The following is a 19,125-nucleotide window of genomic DNA, read 5'->3' as shown; positions in this document are numbered from 1 at the left end:
ACAAGGTTATTGCTAACAGCTTAGAGGTATTTTCATTGTATTGTGGGAGAAAAGCCCAATGTAATATATAAATAAACGTGAACTTTCTTGAGGAGTAAGAGGTGGAGAGGAGTAGAGAAAAGATTTTGAAGTAGGGAAGGTGTTTTATCCCTTTTCAAATGATCTGCTGAGGTCATTCTTGTTTTTAATTCTTATATTTTAGGCCACTTGGAAGAAAGACATTCTGCAATATAATGCAGGAGTGTTGCTGTTATTAATTAGAATGATAATTTCCATTGCTTAAGGATTATTTTTATAATGGTTGCATTAAAAAAAATAATATTGAAATTCAGCCATGTATGCAAAGAAATAGATTATAAATGGCCAATTTCTACGGTTTTTTAAAAATGCTTTCTAAAAAAATTGATTTTCATTTTAACTAAACACAGGCCTGTTCAAAAACAATTCTGTTAAAGCCCTTCAAATAACCTTTATAAAATATTACTTATGAATCTGTGCACCTCGATAAAAATGTTTCCTGTGTTTCATTCCCCAAGGCTAAAGTGACACAATTATTAGCTTTTGATAGGGTTAAACAATAACTACCTATGCTTACCTTTATGAAAGAATGGAAAACAAATATACCCTGAAGCATTTTAACAGTTTGAAATGTTCCCATACTTCAGCTCTCTTTTTTTTTTTCCCTAGAAGAGCATAGAAGAATTTTAAAATAACCAGATAACTTTAAATAAAAATTTTATCTACTTCCAGCAATGAATAAAGTCCTCTCTATCTTGAATTTTTTTAAATGCCATACTTTTTAATGGGGAGCATCTTTAATTCTGTGCAGCAATAATTACTATGTGCCAGGTACCATCCTCAATGCTGGCAGTACCCAGTAACAGAACAGGACAACAGTAAACAAAACAGACCCGAACCTCTGCCGTCATAGAGCTTACAGTCTAGTAAGGGAAGACAGAAAACAAACAATATAAGTATAGAAAGTTGCAATAAGTGATAAAGAGGAAATTAAGACAGGAAGGAAATATGGAGTATCAATTTTAGATAGTCAGGGAAGGCCTCTTGAGCAGATGACCTTTAAGAAAAGAAGTGAGGAAAATAAAGGAGGAAGCAATGTTTTAAGGCCAGTGAGGCTCAAGTGGAATCAGCAGGGAGAATAGGATAAAGTGAGACATAAGAGAGGGCTAGTCTAGTATTTATAAGGACTTCAGCTTTTATGCAGCATGAGATGGGAAGCCATTACATATATTTTTATGTCTTCCGTTTGCCTCTCAAGGTCTAGTCTCCACACTTCTCCATCCTGTTCTCTGGCTGGAGGAAGCTGAGCTGTATTTTCTTATTTTTTCCTCATGACCAATTACATTTCCTTCTTTTAGCCACTTTCCTCCTCTTTCAATTATCAGAGTATTTCCTCTGTCAGAGATACAAAGAGACAAAGCTACCTCTGTTTCCTGGATCAGTAGTTCTCAATGGTGTTCCTAAGCCCACCATTGTCAGTGTTGGAAACCCGTTAAAATACAGATTCCTTGGCCTTACTCAAGATAATACTGAATCAGTATCTTTGGGATTGGGGCCCACTAACTCTGGTTGCCCAGTGGTTAAAAGCTACGGCAATCTATGGCTGCTAACCAAAAGGTCGGCAGTTTGAATCTACCAGCTGCCCCTTGGAAACCCTACAAGGCAGTTCTACTCTGTCCTGTAGGGTCACTATGAGTCGAAATCCACTCGAAGGCAACAGGTTATGTAACCTGCATGTTTAACAAATTCTCCAAGTTAGTTTTTTCTTACTGTAAGGCTTGAGAATTACAATCCTAGGTTACAGAACGAGCACTCTTCTGGTGGTCATCCAAGCGGTTTCTCATACCCAATTTCTTTCTTTGCTCCAAAAAAGAGAACTCAGAAATATTTGGTTTAGCTCCTTTATAACTTACCATGATCTGGTAAACATTTATTTCTATTTTTATTCCATGCTTATAAAAGATTTATTTTGTGAAGTATTTAATCATTAAATACTATTCATAAGAATTCTTTTACACAGTCCTCCATTTGTTTCATATGGAATTTTATGTCTTTTACTTCAAATGTACAAATTGTAGAAGGATTATCTACAACTTCTATTATTGTATAACAGCCCAGATTTTTTTATGTAAATATTTCCTGTAATGAATTATTTATTTACCATTATACTTGAATTTGAAACAAAGGCACCCAAAAGTTGCTAATAACTGTTGCATATTATGTCATTTTGTATGTTTGAGGTGGTACCACTGAACTTTGAGGACTTTCTCAGAGTTATAAAGGGAAATGACTCTGTGGCTTATGTTACTGTAGAACGTGTGATGAGAAACTCACATTTCTCAGTAGCTTATACTGCACTGCTTCCATGTTACGGCCAATCTTTTGTGAAGAGAGACACTCGACTGATGTTTCTCAGAGTGTTTCTGTTACAATTTCTGGAGTTCAGCACTTTTAAACCAATATTGTTCTCTCAGTTTTTGTAGGTTTCAGAGTTAAGTTTCCCATTCTAGAATTTGCTACTGCAAGATTATTGACCAAATCCAGCTGGTCAGAAATAAAGAACAGGAAGGCGCTTTTATGTGCCAAGCAGATAATAATAAATATCTACCTGAGTAGTTAAACCCAAACCCTCTTAAGAAGATCGGTTCATTTAGCCACTTATGAATAATTTTGAACGATTTCTTAGCAGAGAGAGAGAGTGTGGTATTTTGGTTGAGTGAGCTGCATAATAGATTTGGTTGAGACCTAAGTTTAACCCTGCCTTCTAAGCTGGAGACAATCAGATGATGGCGTCTTTATGTCCCACTGTGGCTGGACTGTGTTTATAGCAAATGCACAAAAGCATACATTTCCTCTCAAATATTAGGATTTGCAGTTGCTGGTTAAAAATGCGAAAGGGGTGCCATATAGTCCATATGTCTTAAGATGACAAAAAAATAGGTTTGTGGCTCTTTTAATAATTACATTGCATGTAATGAAACATCCTATAAGAAAAATTCTTGCAAAATTTCTGCCTCTCTATGTCTTTGGTTAAATTTCTTAAGTCAATGTACTTAACATTAATGTACTTTTCAGAAAGATAAATAAAATTTCCACTTTGTGTCCTTATTTCTACTGACATAATAACTGTTATCAAAAAATCTCAAGGTTATTTGAATTCATCTATAACATCACTTAAAATTCATTGGTTTCCCAAATATGGGCATCCCTTTTCTGTAAGATCTTGACACTCACCGCTGCCTCTCTTCAACAATAATGCTGGTTCTGGTCTGATTTGTAAATACCAAGAATTATTCACTAGCAAAGTTTAATGGTTTTCATTGTTTTTTTTTGTTTGTTTGTTTAAGTTAACATGGTAATAATTTTTCAAAAGGATTGTGCATTTTCTTTTATTAGTGAAAGGGAATAAAAAGCTCTATTAGATACAAAAAAAAAAAAAAAACACCCAGTGCCATCGAGTCAATTCTGACTCATAGCGACCCTATAGGACAGAGTAGAACTGCCCCATAGAGTTTCCAAGGAGCGCCTGGTGGATTCAAACTGCCAACCCTCTGGTTGGCAGCCATAGCACTTCACCACTACACCACCAGGGTTTCCCTATTAGATATAAAAAAAAACTATTTTAGGTGGTAAATGAGGATTTAATCTATACAAATTGGAAAAAAATAATTTTATGTTATATACCTCAAAAGACTTTATTTGTATTACTTTATATAAGGATTACATAGAATTTTGGAAATCCTAAAACCTAAAAGGATTTTGACAGTTATCAAATTCAGGAATACTAATAACAACAACAACCATGATGTTAACAATAGAGCTAACCTTTGAGCACTTACCATCTGCTGTAGACCACTTTAAGAGCTTTACATATGTGACCTCATTCTATCCTCACAACAACCCTAACCTTTGACAGATAAGGGAACTGAGACACAAAATGTTTAGCAAATCTAGCCAAGGTCATAGAGCTAGCAAATAGAAGAGTTAGAATTAAGGCTGAAGAAACACTTGTAAAATTATCCCAGCCAGTCCTACCCACAGAAAGTGTACACAGCTGTCGAGTGTGGTTTGAAGGTGCCAGAAGGTCTACTCAAATACATCCCCCTCAACAGCTTACAACACTGCCTCGCATCGCTACCAACAGAGACTGTCCTTAGTGTTAAGATATCGTTTCCAAAAGGCTATATTTTAAAAATATTATCTAAGAAGAATTGCCCGTTAGCAATAGTGAGACAAGGTAGACACATTTTAAGGGAATATGGATGACTAAAGAAGAAAAGGAAACCCTGGCGGCATAGTGGTTAAGTGCTACAGCTGTTATCCGGAAGGTCAGTAGCTCAAATCCACCAGGCACTCCTTGAAAACTCTATGGGGCAGTTCTACTCTGTTCTATATGGTTGCTATAAGTCAGAATCGACTCGACGGCAATGGGTATATAACGGGTAAAGAAGAAAAAAGAAAATGAAAGAGCCGCTGAAGTTTAAGTGTCAAATCTACACTCTTGGTTAATCCTGAAAAAATGAAGGACTGATGAAGACAAAATTCATCCAATTTGATTTTGATTGGATATGGAAGGTATCCATCTTAAATTGTCTTTTCATTTGGGATATATAACCATACTAGATGGTTGGACTTTTCATTTGCAATGGTAAAGTTTGATTAATAGCACAAATTAATAATTTCTTTACATTTGTAACAGAGATTCTCACTGAGGGTTCCACATACAGATCTCAGATGGGACGGGGTGGGAGGCGGGCCCACTGAAATGACCTGTGAAATTTCAGATATCTGTGTAAGAATGCACAACACTTTTGGATTGTCCAAATATTTTATCAAATTTTCACAGGCATATGAACCCCCCCCCCAAAAAAACTGTTCAGTAAGTATAAAATCAACTTAGCATAGCCGTACTTCCTATATATCACTTAATATTAGTGCCTTCAGGAGGTAGTCTTTAAGGGCTAAGGGAATGTAACATACAACTGTTTTGAATTATGTATCTTCATGAGCATCCAGAGCCACATTCCAGCTGAATTTTTTAGAAAGCAAATAAGCTATTCAAAATGGCCAAGACCTAGATAACATTACATACCACTGGTTTGCTAGAACTGTCTTTTACCTTTTTGCTGTACTTCTGCAAAACAGATACAACTATTTAGGATTGGGGTTTTAAGTAAATATACAGCAAGGAAGTGAGACAGGTAGGTCAATAGAAGTTCATAGGAAAGAGCTAGGCAATTGGAATGTGCAGTCTATTAATTAAAAATGCTTTTCAAAATGAACAAACCGATCCAACCTTTTTTAGTGAACTACTATCAGGTTCTTTTGAGTTCTTAAAGCATTTTCTTTACTCTGTGTTTAACAACAAATGTGGGCCTATTGCCGTGAGTTAATTGAAAAGGATTGTTCTCTAGTTGCCAAGAAACGGTGCTTTCTTACATTATGCAGGCCATTATGTGCACAGATCAAGCTTCCTGATTTTTCTTTTAGGGTTTAAGAAGTTAGGCTGCTGTGATTTAGTTGTCCCTTGAGGAGAGGCGTGCGAATCAAGAAGGCTTTCAGGAAGGTTCCATTTCAGTTTACCAGGTAAGATTGGGATTTGAAAGTGCTACCTTCTTTCTAGTGCTTAACTTTTCCTAAATCACTTAAAATGCTTTTGTGTTGAGTGAATGAGTGGATCAAAATGTTGATTTTAGTTGGAATAGTTTCATGTAAAATCATGCAGAATTGATTTTCTTCCAGTTAAAGGAAAAAAAAAAAAAAAAGAGGTAGAGATAATAATACACGTGTGTGGATAGTCCTCATTGAGATGGGCTCAAGAGTGTGTTTCTTTTCGGTTTCAGAATAGTGAACACATGTCAACCGAGAGGTTGTGAATGTGTTTAGGGGTGAAATATTAAAATGAATGCTATGAAAGTGAATGCTATTATTTTTATCTGAAGACAAGATTTCCAATTTTTTTTAAACTGCCTCCAAGTAAGAAATGGACTTTATACTTGTTAACTTCAAAAGAAAGACTTGCTGATCTTATAATTTTGTGTTAACATGGTTACTTGCCTGTATTTATTATAAAAAACAACAACAAAAAAAAACCCTCTATACATTTTCATGAAGAGCCCTGGTGGCACAGTGGTGAAGCGTCAGCTGCTAACCTAAAGGTCAGTGATTCAAACACACCAGCTGCCCCGAGGGAGAAAGACTGTGGCAGTCTGCTCCCATAAAAGATGATTACACCCTCAGAAATCCCATGGGGCAGTTCTGCTCTTTCTTATAGGGTTGCTATGAGTTGGAATTGACTCGACAGCAATGAGTTTGGTCTTGATTTTATGTATCTTCATTATGTTTTTGTCCTCTTTCCTGTTGGCTATTTTCTTTATGATTTTGTCTTAAAGATGAAAATCAGCATCCTTGTCCCCATTACAGCTTTTACTATTAAGTGTGATACAAACAACATCTCCCATCTTCCTCAGGAAGGCAAGTAGCATTTCTTGATTTAAAATTAGTAGCTTGATTCAAAATTAGTAGCTCCCAGGCTCTCAAATGCAGTGTGGGAGAGGGGCTTGAAAAGGACTTTGAGTTGAGTTTGTGTGGTCAAGTCATCCTCTCACGTTGAAGGAATTCATGCTTTCATAGGCTTACGTTGAACTCTGCATACCCATGAATGAATTTGTATTTACAACATCACACAGTTTACATAGACTATACGTTGTAAACAAGTGTTACCAACTTTGGAGACAAACCTAGTTGAGTGCTGTGTTTGATCCATTCTTTCAAAGTCAATTTCTACCTCCTGTCTTTCATGCTTCTAGTTTTCCTAGGAACATTTATTTTAAAAGGAAGATCACCAAAATGGATACATGTCAGCTCAAATATTTGTTGTCTCATTAAGTAAATTTCCATTTGTTCAGGGTTTGAAGCCATCTTAATATAAATATGACCTGTATAATATGAACTCTAGTTGATGCCGGAAAAAAAAAAAAAAAATCACTGCAGCATGTCTTTACCTGATAATATAATTTGGGTTTTCCACAAATGAACCAAGACTTGGGTAAGGAAACTATTACACAGAATAATGTCAATGAAGTGAGTTCAATATGAGCATCCAATCCATCCATCTATTTTTAACTTGTTAAACTGGGATCTTCTGCTTTCTTGAATCCCTATACATTTTTTAATTAATTAAAAGAATCACAGTATTATCAGCTGTTACAAATTGTATGTATGATGTGACTGGTTACCACTTTTATTTCTGTTTGTGCTATGCATTTGTTTCCAGGTAAGGTGCTATCAAACAATTTCATTCTAGTTTACATCCCTTTCTTTACCTTGTCAAAAGCGCTGTTTGCCCTGAAAAATATACTTTTGGATAGTATTGATACTAAAAACAAACAAACAAACAAACAAACAAAAAACCCACTGCCAAGTGGATTCCAACTCAGAGAGACCCTGTAGGTCTCATAGGACAGGGTAGAACTGCCCATAGGATTTCCAAGGCTGTAATCTTTAAAGAAGCAGACTACCACACCTATCTCCCACTGAGCAGCCAAGTGGTTAACCCCCATGCTACCAGGGCTCCAATGGGTACTATGGTACTTAAAACATCTAGGCGATAAAATTTTGCTTAGTCATTTGCAATTGTTGAAGCAAGGTAATATGTAAGTATGTGGGATGGATGGGGTGGAGCAAAAGTCAGACTAATAGACTATCTCATATAGATTTCTTCTAATACCTAGCGTACTATTTTTGTTGTCAGTATAGCAGGGTAATTGTAACATTAATAATATAAAGAAAATATATAACAGTGTAATAAAATAAGTCTTGATTTCATTTCTGAGTGATTACTATACTTTTTGTTAAATATTAACCAATATTGATTCTTTGTGGATTTAGAATTTTGTGAAAAGGATGAAGTCCATCTAGGTTGGAATGGGAGTCAGGAGCCTGTAAAATTTTTGTTCAACCTTATGAGGACAATGAATTGCATTGACAGTTTGTAGATTACAGAGGCTACGATACTATAAAATATTAGACTTTCAAGGATATTTATTCATTATTTGATGTAATTACTTTGAAACCTTATTCTAATGAGCTCTAGAGATGCCCAAAAATAGTATAACAAGGGTGTATTGAATGGGAGAAGGGTGTATAGTTAGCTGTTGGTGTGGGGGAACTAAATTATATTATCAACCAGCTCATGCTTTTTGACAACATAGCCTAAAAGTCTTTGGCAAACTCTTCCTCAAAATCTAGATACACTGTATTTATAGCATCACTCTGATCTACCATTCAAGAAACTCAGTCAAACAGGTTAATTGATAAATCTCATTTGTAGTGAACTCAGGATGGTTTTTGACAGTCAATTCTTCTACTTCAGGCACTTGCTTAACATTTGCTTCATTGTTCTAGAATTATTTCAGGGATCCTTTCTAAATAATCTATTAATTTTTTTAACACCACTTATTTTTTTAATTTTTTGAAAATTGGAGTATTTATCTAATGGTACATCCCTCAGACATCATTTCAAAGATTTCTAAAAACATTGTTGTACCTTTCCTTGCAAATTTTCTCATAGTCTCTCGATATGAAATCTACCTAACTTTAGAAATTTAGACTAATATGTAAAGTCATAAAGTTCTTTCTTACTCTCTTCTTACCTACAAATGTTCTCTTTATAACATCAGAAGAGTATTTGCCTAAATAGAGAAAACATATGTACAATAGTTGAGTAGTTTTAATTTTTCTGTTGTTTACTTATATACAATCTACACCAAGCTCTTTGATAAGCTGAAAAGAACATTCCTATCTTTTGTCCTTAAAATTTTTGTTAAACTGGGATTTTAATTTCTTAACTGCAGTGCTATGATTTTTGAACCATTCTTGTAAGTTCCTTTTTCCATGGTTGCTATAAAACCTGAGAACACTCTCTCTTCTCTTTGAGCAGTTGTTCTCGATCTGGCAATGCCTGGAGGCAGTTTTGATTGTCACATGGGGTGAGATGGGGTAGGGGTTATGGGGAGGGTGCTCCTGGCATCTAGTGGGTAGAGGAATGGAAGACTGCTAAACATCCTACAGTGGACAGGGCATTCCCTCACAAAAAAGCATTGTACGATTTCAAATGTCAATAGTGTTGATATCAAGAAACCCTGCTTTAGAGGTCTTACATGCCTTATCATGGCTGAATGTATAATTATTGGGGAGAATTTTTGTTTCCAGAAGATCCTGAAATCTCATGTGCCTCCATTCCTTTTACATATAATGTTGGCCTATAGGATCATACCTAACTTTTCATTGAACTTCCTGAAATCTGCCTACTTAAAAGTTAGGATTCATGATCTGACTGGACTGTCCAGTTTTCCCTTCCTTGATTATTACCAGTACCACAATGACAATGGTTATATTATCTTTAAGTGCACATTACCAAATAGTGTTTTGTCTAAGTGACTTGTAGAATATTTCCCTCATTGCTTCTACTTGTGGATAAAGAAGGCATCCAGGCAAGACAAGAATATCATCTGTTTAATCATTGGGGTGCTTATGGACTTCCGTGTCCAAAGTCATTCTTTAATAGACATCTATTCATTCTACAGGTACACCTACACACCCATCATATGCTAGGAACTGTTTTATATGGGAAATTCAGCAGTTAATCACACAATTCCTTATTTTTGTGATAATTATATTCTAGTGAAAATCAGAAGATCCCAAATCCGCTTTTTCCTCAGCCATTTATGATTCTGGTCTATTGCATGTTAAAAGCAAACCATCAATAGCAACAGCAATAGCTAGTACATTAGAAATATTTGCATTCAATATTTATAATGCACTAGTTGTTGTTAATGTAAATATAAATATTTGCAAAAATTTGTTCATAGCTTTTTTTTTTTTTCCTTCATATAAGCCATGTGTTTCTTGGGGACTGCCAAAACATTTTTGTTCATTTTCTGAACTCTGCTCTCAGCAGATCTCTCTACTTTGCTTTACAATTACAAAGTCTTCTAGAGAAGACTAACTTTCAAGTAAATTTTGAATGAAGGCAAATAAAATATTTGAGAGTTGAAGTAATGTTAGTAAGAATATTCAACCTGGCATTTCAGGATAACAAAAAAAAGGGCTTAAAGGTAAAGATGGAAAATTGTGAGTGGAAAGAGGCCAGTCATGCCTCAGATTTACTTTATTTGCTATGCCAAGGAAAGAAAGAAAAGGAGAGAAACGAAAGAAAAAGAGAAGTACTGTTTCTTTCTTGTGAAACTGTACCTCAGAGTACTTCTTTCCCTCTGGTGGATATCGCTGTCTCTGGTGAGTTCTTTAATATTCCTTACTTATTTTTAAAGCTTATCCTTCCCTAGTCGTTGGTGAGGTTATTCATTTCTCTTTAGACAGGCACTAGAGACGTAAATGAAGCAAAGGATTGTAATTTGAACATCTCAATCTCAACATTTCTTTTTATTTTATTTCATAGTTTCTTCCCCTCCTGAATGCTTATTTTCTTAGTTTACGCAGACAGGAGTGAATCTGCTTTTCAATATTGTCCTGTTGAATGTTCTAATAAATTATTAAAATATGAAGGACAATAGAAGATTTGATGCCCTAAAATTCTCAGACTTTATAAAAGCTCTAGGTTTTAAATGGTCATTTAGCTTATTAAGATTGTGTTGACCAAAAGCTATGATTTTTTACTTTCCTCCTTTCTTTCATCTAGAAATAGAGATTTTTACCCAACTAATGGTTTATTGATATAAAAAAATTCCAAAGTAACAATATAAATATGGCTACAGGATATATCTAAAAATTAGGTGAGCATATTTTCTAAAGTTTACTGATCAATGAGAGAAATTTTAATGCTATGGATTACATCTAGTTTTCTAGTGATGATTTTGAAAAAAAAAATTAAGTTTTATCATAGTAGCCTTAGTGGTACTGGAAACCCTGGTGGTGTAGTGGTTAAGAGCTATGGCTGCTAACCAAAAGATCAGCAGTTTAAATCCACCAGGCATCCTTGGAAACTCTATGGGGCAGTTCTACTTTGTCCTATAGACTTGATGAGTCAGAATTAACTTGACGGCAGTGGGTTTGGGTTTTTGGTTTTAGTGGTACTGGGAGATTACAGTGAAATTGCCATTGTTACAAGAGTGAATCAAAGAGGAATCGTTTCTTCTTTGTTCAAATCCAGGCTTTGTTACCTATTAGCTCTCTGAATTTTGGCAAGTTACCTAGTCTCCATGAACCTAGATTTCCTCATCTGGAAACTGGGATAAAAAAAAATACATAGAAACTCTGGTGGCGTAGTGGTTAAGTGCCACTGCTGCTAACCAAAGGGTCGGCAGTTCGAATCCACCAGGCGCTCCTTGGAAACTCTATGGGGCAGTTCTCCTCTGTCCTATAGGGTTGCTATAAGTCAGAATCAACTCGACAGCACTGGGTTTGGTTTGGTTTTGGTTTAGTGTCATTATGGAGATGAAGTGAGATAGTGCGTTTAGTGCTTGTCACAGGGAAAGTATGTAACAAATACTACCTTCTCCTTTCATTATAACTTCAGTCTTAGACCAGCAGAATTCATTTCATAGAAAAGATTCTAAAGGGATCTTAAAGCTCATCCAGTGTGCCACACATCTGATGCTAGAATCATTTATATCATGCTTCCCACCTGGTCACTAATCTATGCTTTAGTGGCTCTAATACAAGAAAAAGCATTACCTCCTGACGCAACAGATATTTATGTTGAACAATATAAAATTGAAATTGCTACTTTTAGTAGGTCAAAAGAGTCCAGTATTGGCAAAGTTACATGAGTCAACCTAATATTCATGTTAAAAACAAATCTTATTTCTCAAAACATAAATTCTATGTAAGTCTGATGTAAGTTGATAAGGCTAGAATGTAGACGTAGTTCAACAGAAGTTAAAAAATCATCGTTGAAACACACCACTAGAAAGGCGGGATAGTCACTAAGAGCCTGGAGCAGGGCTTGGCAAGCTGCAACCTGTGAGCTAAGAATGATTTTTACATTTTTAAATGGTTGAAAACACCAACAACAAGAGAAGACGACGACTTTGTGATGTGAAAATGTATATTAAATTCAAATTGAAGTTTTCATAAATAACGTTTTATTGGAACACATCCATGTGCACTCATATTGTCTAAGGCTACACTGAAAGAGTTAAATAGTTCAACAGAGACCTTATGACCCATAAAGCCTAAAATATTTGTTACCTGGCCCCTTACTGAAAAAGGTACTTGTCTTAAATTCAAATTGCTGCGTTCAAATACCAGTGCCACTGTTCCTTGTCTGTGTGATTCAGGCAAGTTACTTTTCTGAGCTTCAGTTTTCACATTTTAAAATGGGTACAATGATGGCACTTAATGGCTAATTGTGAGTGTCTGGTACATTACAAGTGCCCTATATGTGTTACTATATTTATTCATAATATTTAATATTCTTCCAGGGAGCTATTGTAAATGATTAAAAATAAAACCTTAAAGACTTGAAAAGCTCAGCTGGGCTACAATCATTGCATCACCGTATCCTGGTATGAGTCCAAACGACAGTCATCAGCATTCTGTGGACCTAGTAGTATAATGTAACAACATACTGATATAAATGATTTTAATATTTATACCTCACTCATACCACATGGATAATTTCAAGTTAAAAATAAGTTTCTAAATTTGCAAATGCTAAGTTGCAAAGTAGGGGCTGTTTTTTCCCTGGGACAATGAACATCTGCTGAAACAATTTGTCCACTGGAGCATTTGCCTCTGCTGGCCTTTTTTTTTTTTTTTTTTTTGGAAATGGAAAAAAGGATAATTGTTTAACTCTTCTCATCTTCCAAACCAAGAAACAATTTCTCTTGGGACTAGATGTTTCTAGGATTTGGAAAACTAAAGGGACCTCAGCTTTTTATTTTTATTTTTTTTCTGTTTTTGAGCAAGGATTAAGTAAAGTTTCACTTAGAGTATCAAGTTTCACTTGAATATTTCAAAGACCACAGGCTTCTCTAGATGATTCTTTAAGATTTCTGTATTGAGTTCCACAGTACTTTCTAAGTCAGAGAGAGATGGTCGGTGGGGGAGAGGTTAGGTAGAGGTAATGGTTACCACATGGCAGAAAAGGGGTCAGGTTTTAAATTAGAAAGGGCTTTGAGAAATAACTCACAGATCTATTACCTTTTGTATGCAAAGTAAGAAGGGTCTGGGGGGAAGATGTCCCAAAATCTTCAGAGAAAAGAAAAAATCCTCCCAAAGCTAAAATCCAATAGCCTTCTAGAGATAATGGATGCTTAAGTAGAACTGCTGATAAACTTCAGATCTAAGACTTATCAGTCAGGTGTTACCTCTCCAGCTTTTCTACATGGCTTTCCCCAGGGAAAGCTGAAGAGAGGACACTTACAAGCACTTAGCTTTAGAATGCCTACTTAAGAAGCTGGCGAATAATAACTGGGTTCTCTGAGTAAACCAGCTTGAATTAAAGGTACTTCTTTTGTTTCCTTGCTTTAAAGCAGAGCTTCTAGCCCTTGGGGACTACACCAAGAGCAATGGCTCATATCTGAAATGAGGAAGGGAAAGTGTTGTCAAATTTCATGTCGATTCATAAGTTAAGAGTTATTAACAGGAGCAAGGAGGCATAAGTAGAAGACCAGAGAATCAAATATTTGAGCACTGAAGGGTTTCTATTAGCTATAAACCAAAAAAACCAAATCAAAAAAACTTCCAAGTCGATTCCTACTCGCAGTCACCCTATAGGACAGAATAGAACTGCCCAACAGGGCTTCCAAAGAGCACCTGCGGTATTTGAACTGCTGACCTTTGGTTAGCAGCCGTAGATCTTAACCACTACACCACCAGAGTTTCCTCTCTTTGCTACAGAAGATTGAATAATAACCTAGCTATTTTCAAATGGTATGCATCCTGTCAAATATAAATTATTCCTGATTTTCTTGTTGTTCTCTAATGATTATTTTTGCTTATAAAATTTGGGAAATGGTCAAGTATGCAAATAAAAAGAAAAAGTTTAGCTATGAGGCAAAAAATGTTTTGCCACTTGTTATGTATTTTGCCAGCCAGTTAAAATCTTTAGCATTCTTCGTTACAAAAAGCCTTAAGATACTTGAGGGGTGGAGGGAAATTTTCCTCTGAGGGAGCTGTTAGAATCTTTTGGCTGAGAGTCAAACACTTCTGTCATTTCCTTCACCACTTTTAGCTACTTTTTGCCACCACTTATTCCAAGTATGCCTCTGGAATGTTAAGAAGATGCCAGATATTATTTTGGATGTTGTATTTTAACATACATAACATCAAGCTAAATTTGTTCCTAAGGACTAAAAATCAGAGTTCAGAAATGAAGGTAGAGTGCTTTTTTTCTTATCTTTTAGTGAGTTGTAAAACTTTAATTAAGGACTGACTTAAGATTTGGTAGGTCTCCTACTTGTGAAAGTAGATTAGAAAGGAATTTTTATCCTCTGGCTCCAGGCAGCAACATATTTGTGTGTGTTTAGGGGCAACGAATTGAGTAAAAGAAGGAAAAACAGCAGCTAGAGTTATTACTTAAATTATCAAATTGTCCAAATATTTGATCCAAAGCTGATAGAGTTTTGTTTGGTCCTGGATATTGGCATTTGAGTCCTCATCACTTAAATCCCTTAAAATAATGATGTTGGTAATACTTTGGAATAAACTTAATATGGTTATTTCCCAAGTACAATAAGTCTACAGTTAGAAATCCTATCATTGCTGGCTATTCTAACTCCCTTAACAACCTGTGAGGTTTGTTGTGTGGCACCAATAGGGAGAGGGGAAAAAACCATAAAGAAGGGAGAAATCTCATGAGATTATCTAATCCATACTAAAATCATTCAAAATTAGGATGGCTCTTTAGTCAAAGGTTTCCAAGGGACTTGTTTCACTGACAATTGCAATATGACTTGGCCCATAGTAATAAGAGACTTCACACCATGCACAAAAACTAACTCCAAGTGGATCAAACACCTAAACATAAAGACTAAAACGATAAAGATCATGAAAGAAAAAATAGGGACAAAGTTAGGAGCCCTAATACAAGGCATAAACAGAATACAAAACATTACCAAAAATGATGAAGAGAAACCAGATAACTGGGAGCTCCTAAAAATCAAACACCTATGCTCATCTAAAGACTTTACCAAAAGAGTAAAAAGACCACCTACAGTTTGGGAAAGAATTTTCAGCTATGACATCTCTGACCAGTGCCTGATCTCTAAAATCTATATGATTCTGTTAAAACTCAACCACAAAAGGACAAACAACCCAATCAAGAAGTGGGCAAAGGATATGAACACGCACTTCACTAAAGATATTCAGGCAGCTAACAGATAAATGAGAAAATGCTCTCCATCATTTAGAGAAATGCAAATTAAAACTACGACGAGATTCCATCTCACTCCAACAAGGCTAGCATTAATCCAAAAAACACAAAATAATAAATGTTGGAGAGGCTGCGGAGAGATTAGAACTCTTATACACTGCTGGTGGGAATGTAAAATGGCACAACCACTTTGGAAATCTATCGGACGTTTTCTTAAAAAGTTAGAAATAGAACTACCATACAACCCAGAAATCCCACTCCTCGGAATATACCCTAGAGAAATAAGAGCCTTCACACGAACAGATATACGCACACCCACGTTCATTGCAGCTCTGTTTACAATAGCAAAAAGCTGGAAGCAACCAAAGTGTCCATCAACGGATGAATGGATAAATAAATTGTGGTATATTCACACAATGGAATACTACGCATCGATAAAGAACAGTGACGAATCTGTGAAACATTTCATAACATGGAGGAACCTGGAAGGCATTATGCTGAGTGAAATTAGTCAGAGGCAAAAGGACAAATATTGTATAAGACCACTATTATAAGATCTTGAGAAATAGTATAAACTGAGAAGAACACATACTTTTGTGGTTATGAGCGGGGGAGGGAAGGAGGGTGGGAGAGGGTTATTTATTGATTAGATAGTAGATAAGAACTACTTTAGGTGAACGGAAGGACAATACTCAATACACGGAAGGTCAGCTCAACTGGACTGGAACAAAAACAAAGAAGTTTCTGGGATAAACTGAATGCTTCAAAGGTCAGTGGAGCAAGGGCGGGGGTTTGGGGACTATGGCTTAATGGGACTTCTAAGTCAATTGGCAAAATAATTCTATTATGAAAACATTCTGCATCCCACTTTGAAATGTGGCGTCTGGGGTCTTAAATGCTAACAAGTGGCCATCTAAGATGTATCAATTGGTCTCAACCCACCTGGATCAAAGGAGAATGAAGAACACCAAGGTCACACGATAACTATGAGCCCAAGAGACAGAAAGGGCCATGTGAACCAGAGACTTACATCATCCTGAGACCAGAAGAACTAGATGGTGCCCGGCCACAACCAATGACTACCCTGACAGGGAGCACAACAGAGAACCCCTGAGGGAGCAGGAGATCAGTGGGATGCAGACCCCAAATTCTCATAAAACGATCAGACTTAATGGTCTGACTGAGACTAGAGGAATCCCGGCGGTCATGGTCCCCAAACCTTCTGTTGGCCCTGGACAGGAACCATTCCCGAAGACAACTCATCAGACATGGAAGAGACTGGACGATGGGTTGGAGAGAGATGCTGACAAAGAGTGAGCTACTTGTATGAGGTGGACACTTGAGACTGTGTTGGCATCTCCTGTCTGGAGGGGAGATAGGAGGGTAGAGAGGGTTAGAAACTGGCAATATTTGTCACGAAAGGAGAGACTGGAAGGGCTGACTCATTAGGGGGAGAGTAAGTGGGAGTATGGAGTAAGGTGTATATAAACTTATATGTGACAGACTGACTTGATTTGTAAACGTTCACTTAAAGCTCAATAAAAATTATTTTAAAAATAATAATAATAAGAGACTTGCCTTTTTGATCAAGAATCATTGTAATAACAAACAAAGAGTGAATTCTTTCCTAAGAAGCTTATGGCTAATTCAGGTCTCTACAAGCATTCCAGGAACAAGATTCTTTTTGGTTACTAGGATCATAAGAGTGATGTTGGCCCAGAGGCTTAAAAGCCAAAGCACATACGCTGTGTCTCACTTGTTCTGTGGACCATTTCTCCTTTTATTCCGATGTTCTAGATTTTCTTTCTGCCCTTGTTATACTGGGAAACAGCAAGTACAAGTATTTTTAGCTGGCTTACCTGAATTAATCTCTTATGGGGCCAACATATTTGAACTAACAACAACAAAAAATGTTTAATGAAGAAAACTCTCTCTGTTCTATATATTCTAGCTCCTGTCCCATTATTTTTAGCTTTGTGAACTTGGCCAAATCATTCAATTCTCTGGGCCTCAGTTTCCTCTTCTGTATATAAGAGAACGATTCTACATAGCTGAATAAATCTCTTTTAGCTCCAGCAGTCTATAAACCAATCTATCATAAAGCAAAATTGAGACAATTCTGTGACCTTTATCACGAAGAAAGGACAGTGGGAGGAAAACACGTTAGGAATTTTTTCTCATTTCTCCCCCTCCCACAAATGCTGCAAATGGCTAAAGTCAGAGACTCAGAGTTTTATTAGGTATGATAATTACTTGGGTAACATTTCATGCAATGCTTATGTATTTGAAACTGAAGGGGAGAAAAATTCTGAGTACTGTCTTTTATTTTTCCCACTTTTGACCAGTTTCAAGGCTTTATAATAGACTGCTAAATAATATACAATATTATTGGGAAATAACAGCTAACTGAACTTAATAGTTTAACTAATACTTGTGTTAATTTTTTTTCTTCCTAATTAAAAATATATATATAACTTTTCATCTTTTCCCCAAATTTTTGAGATAACTGAACTTACTCTTGTAAATGTCCTCCGTTTCTCTCTAGCACACTATGGGAACTGTCCAAAAAAGTTTAAAATCCACTCCAGGAATAAAATATCACTGAAGGCTTACCTTTAATGGTTCCATTCCATATACACAAACAAATGGAATCTTTTTTCTTAGAGCCCAGCTCCTATGGCTTTGAGGGCAAAGGCAGGGAAAAGGAGAATATTTTTTTGATAAACCTCTCATTACTATTCCTGAGATTTCCTCAAATGACAGACATATGCAGAGAGTGCTATGGTTATGAGAAAACTATTGAGAGGGTTGATAACAGTAAAATATCTAATTACAATCAGACTATGTAATTAACATCTGGGAATAGGAAAAGGAGCTAGTATAAAAGGGTTAGTTGCATTTCATTTCCTGAATTTTTATGTCTAAAAACAGAAACATTTTTTCTACTTCCTATTTTGTGGTGCTATTACAAAAATTTCCCGCCATCACAAAGTTTAGAGATTGTTAAGTTTTGCTTAAAAGTTACATGTGGAAAGCCTGCTAAATTTATGCCAAGCGCCATTGCAGATGTGGTTTAATGCCAAAGATCTAGGAGCACATCTTTTCTATTAGATGATGTTAGGAACTTAGTGATTTAACTTGTTGACAAATTAAATAATCTTTCAAAGGTACAAAAAAAAAAGGCTTAATTTTAACTTTCACCTACTTAGTATGTTACACTGATAAAGGTTGGGTGGCTCTAAGACACCACTGAGCATTGTTACTCATTGCAAGTAATTGTGCATGACAGATGACAGATGCAAGACAAACATGAGTCCAGCTATAATGTCCATGTTTGTATTTTCCTATCACCACTAGAAAAAAAAAAAAAAAAAGAATGTCATTTAAAAATTTCTACAGAATCTGTAAGAACTGATTTATGGAAAGTTAAAAAATTAATCCATGTTACAGAACCAAAATAATATAAATATGTACCCTTTACTGGTAGAATATACAAATCAAGAGGACACTCCAAGTCAAGCATCAGTGGCTTTCAACTTAAAAAAACCCTCATTTTCCAGTTTCTTTTCATGGTATGTTCTATTGGATCATATTTGAAAATTAAGTATAGATTACAGATCTAATTGATGTCAACAAGGGGAGAAAAAGATCTAATTTTTCATCAGAATTCCTAAGGTAACCACAGAGAGAATCATAACTTGGTCAATATGATAATGTCTCCTTGGGCCTGTGAACATCACCAATGGAAGACAATACTTTTTAAAAATATG

The sequence above is a fragment of the Loxodonta africana genome, chromosome 6 (assembly GCF_030014295.1).
Source record: "Loxodonta africana isolate mLoxAfr1 chromosome 6, mLoxAfr1.hap2, whole genome shotgun sequence".
Classification (NCBI taxonomy): domain Eukaryota; kingdom Metazoa; phylum Chordata; class Mammalia; order Proboscidea; family Elephantidae; genus Loxodonta; species Loxodonta africana.
The sequence above is the reverse complement of the archived record's forward strand: the minus strand, read 5'-3'. Positions refer to the sequence as shown.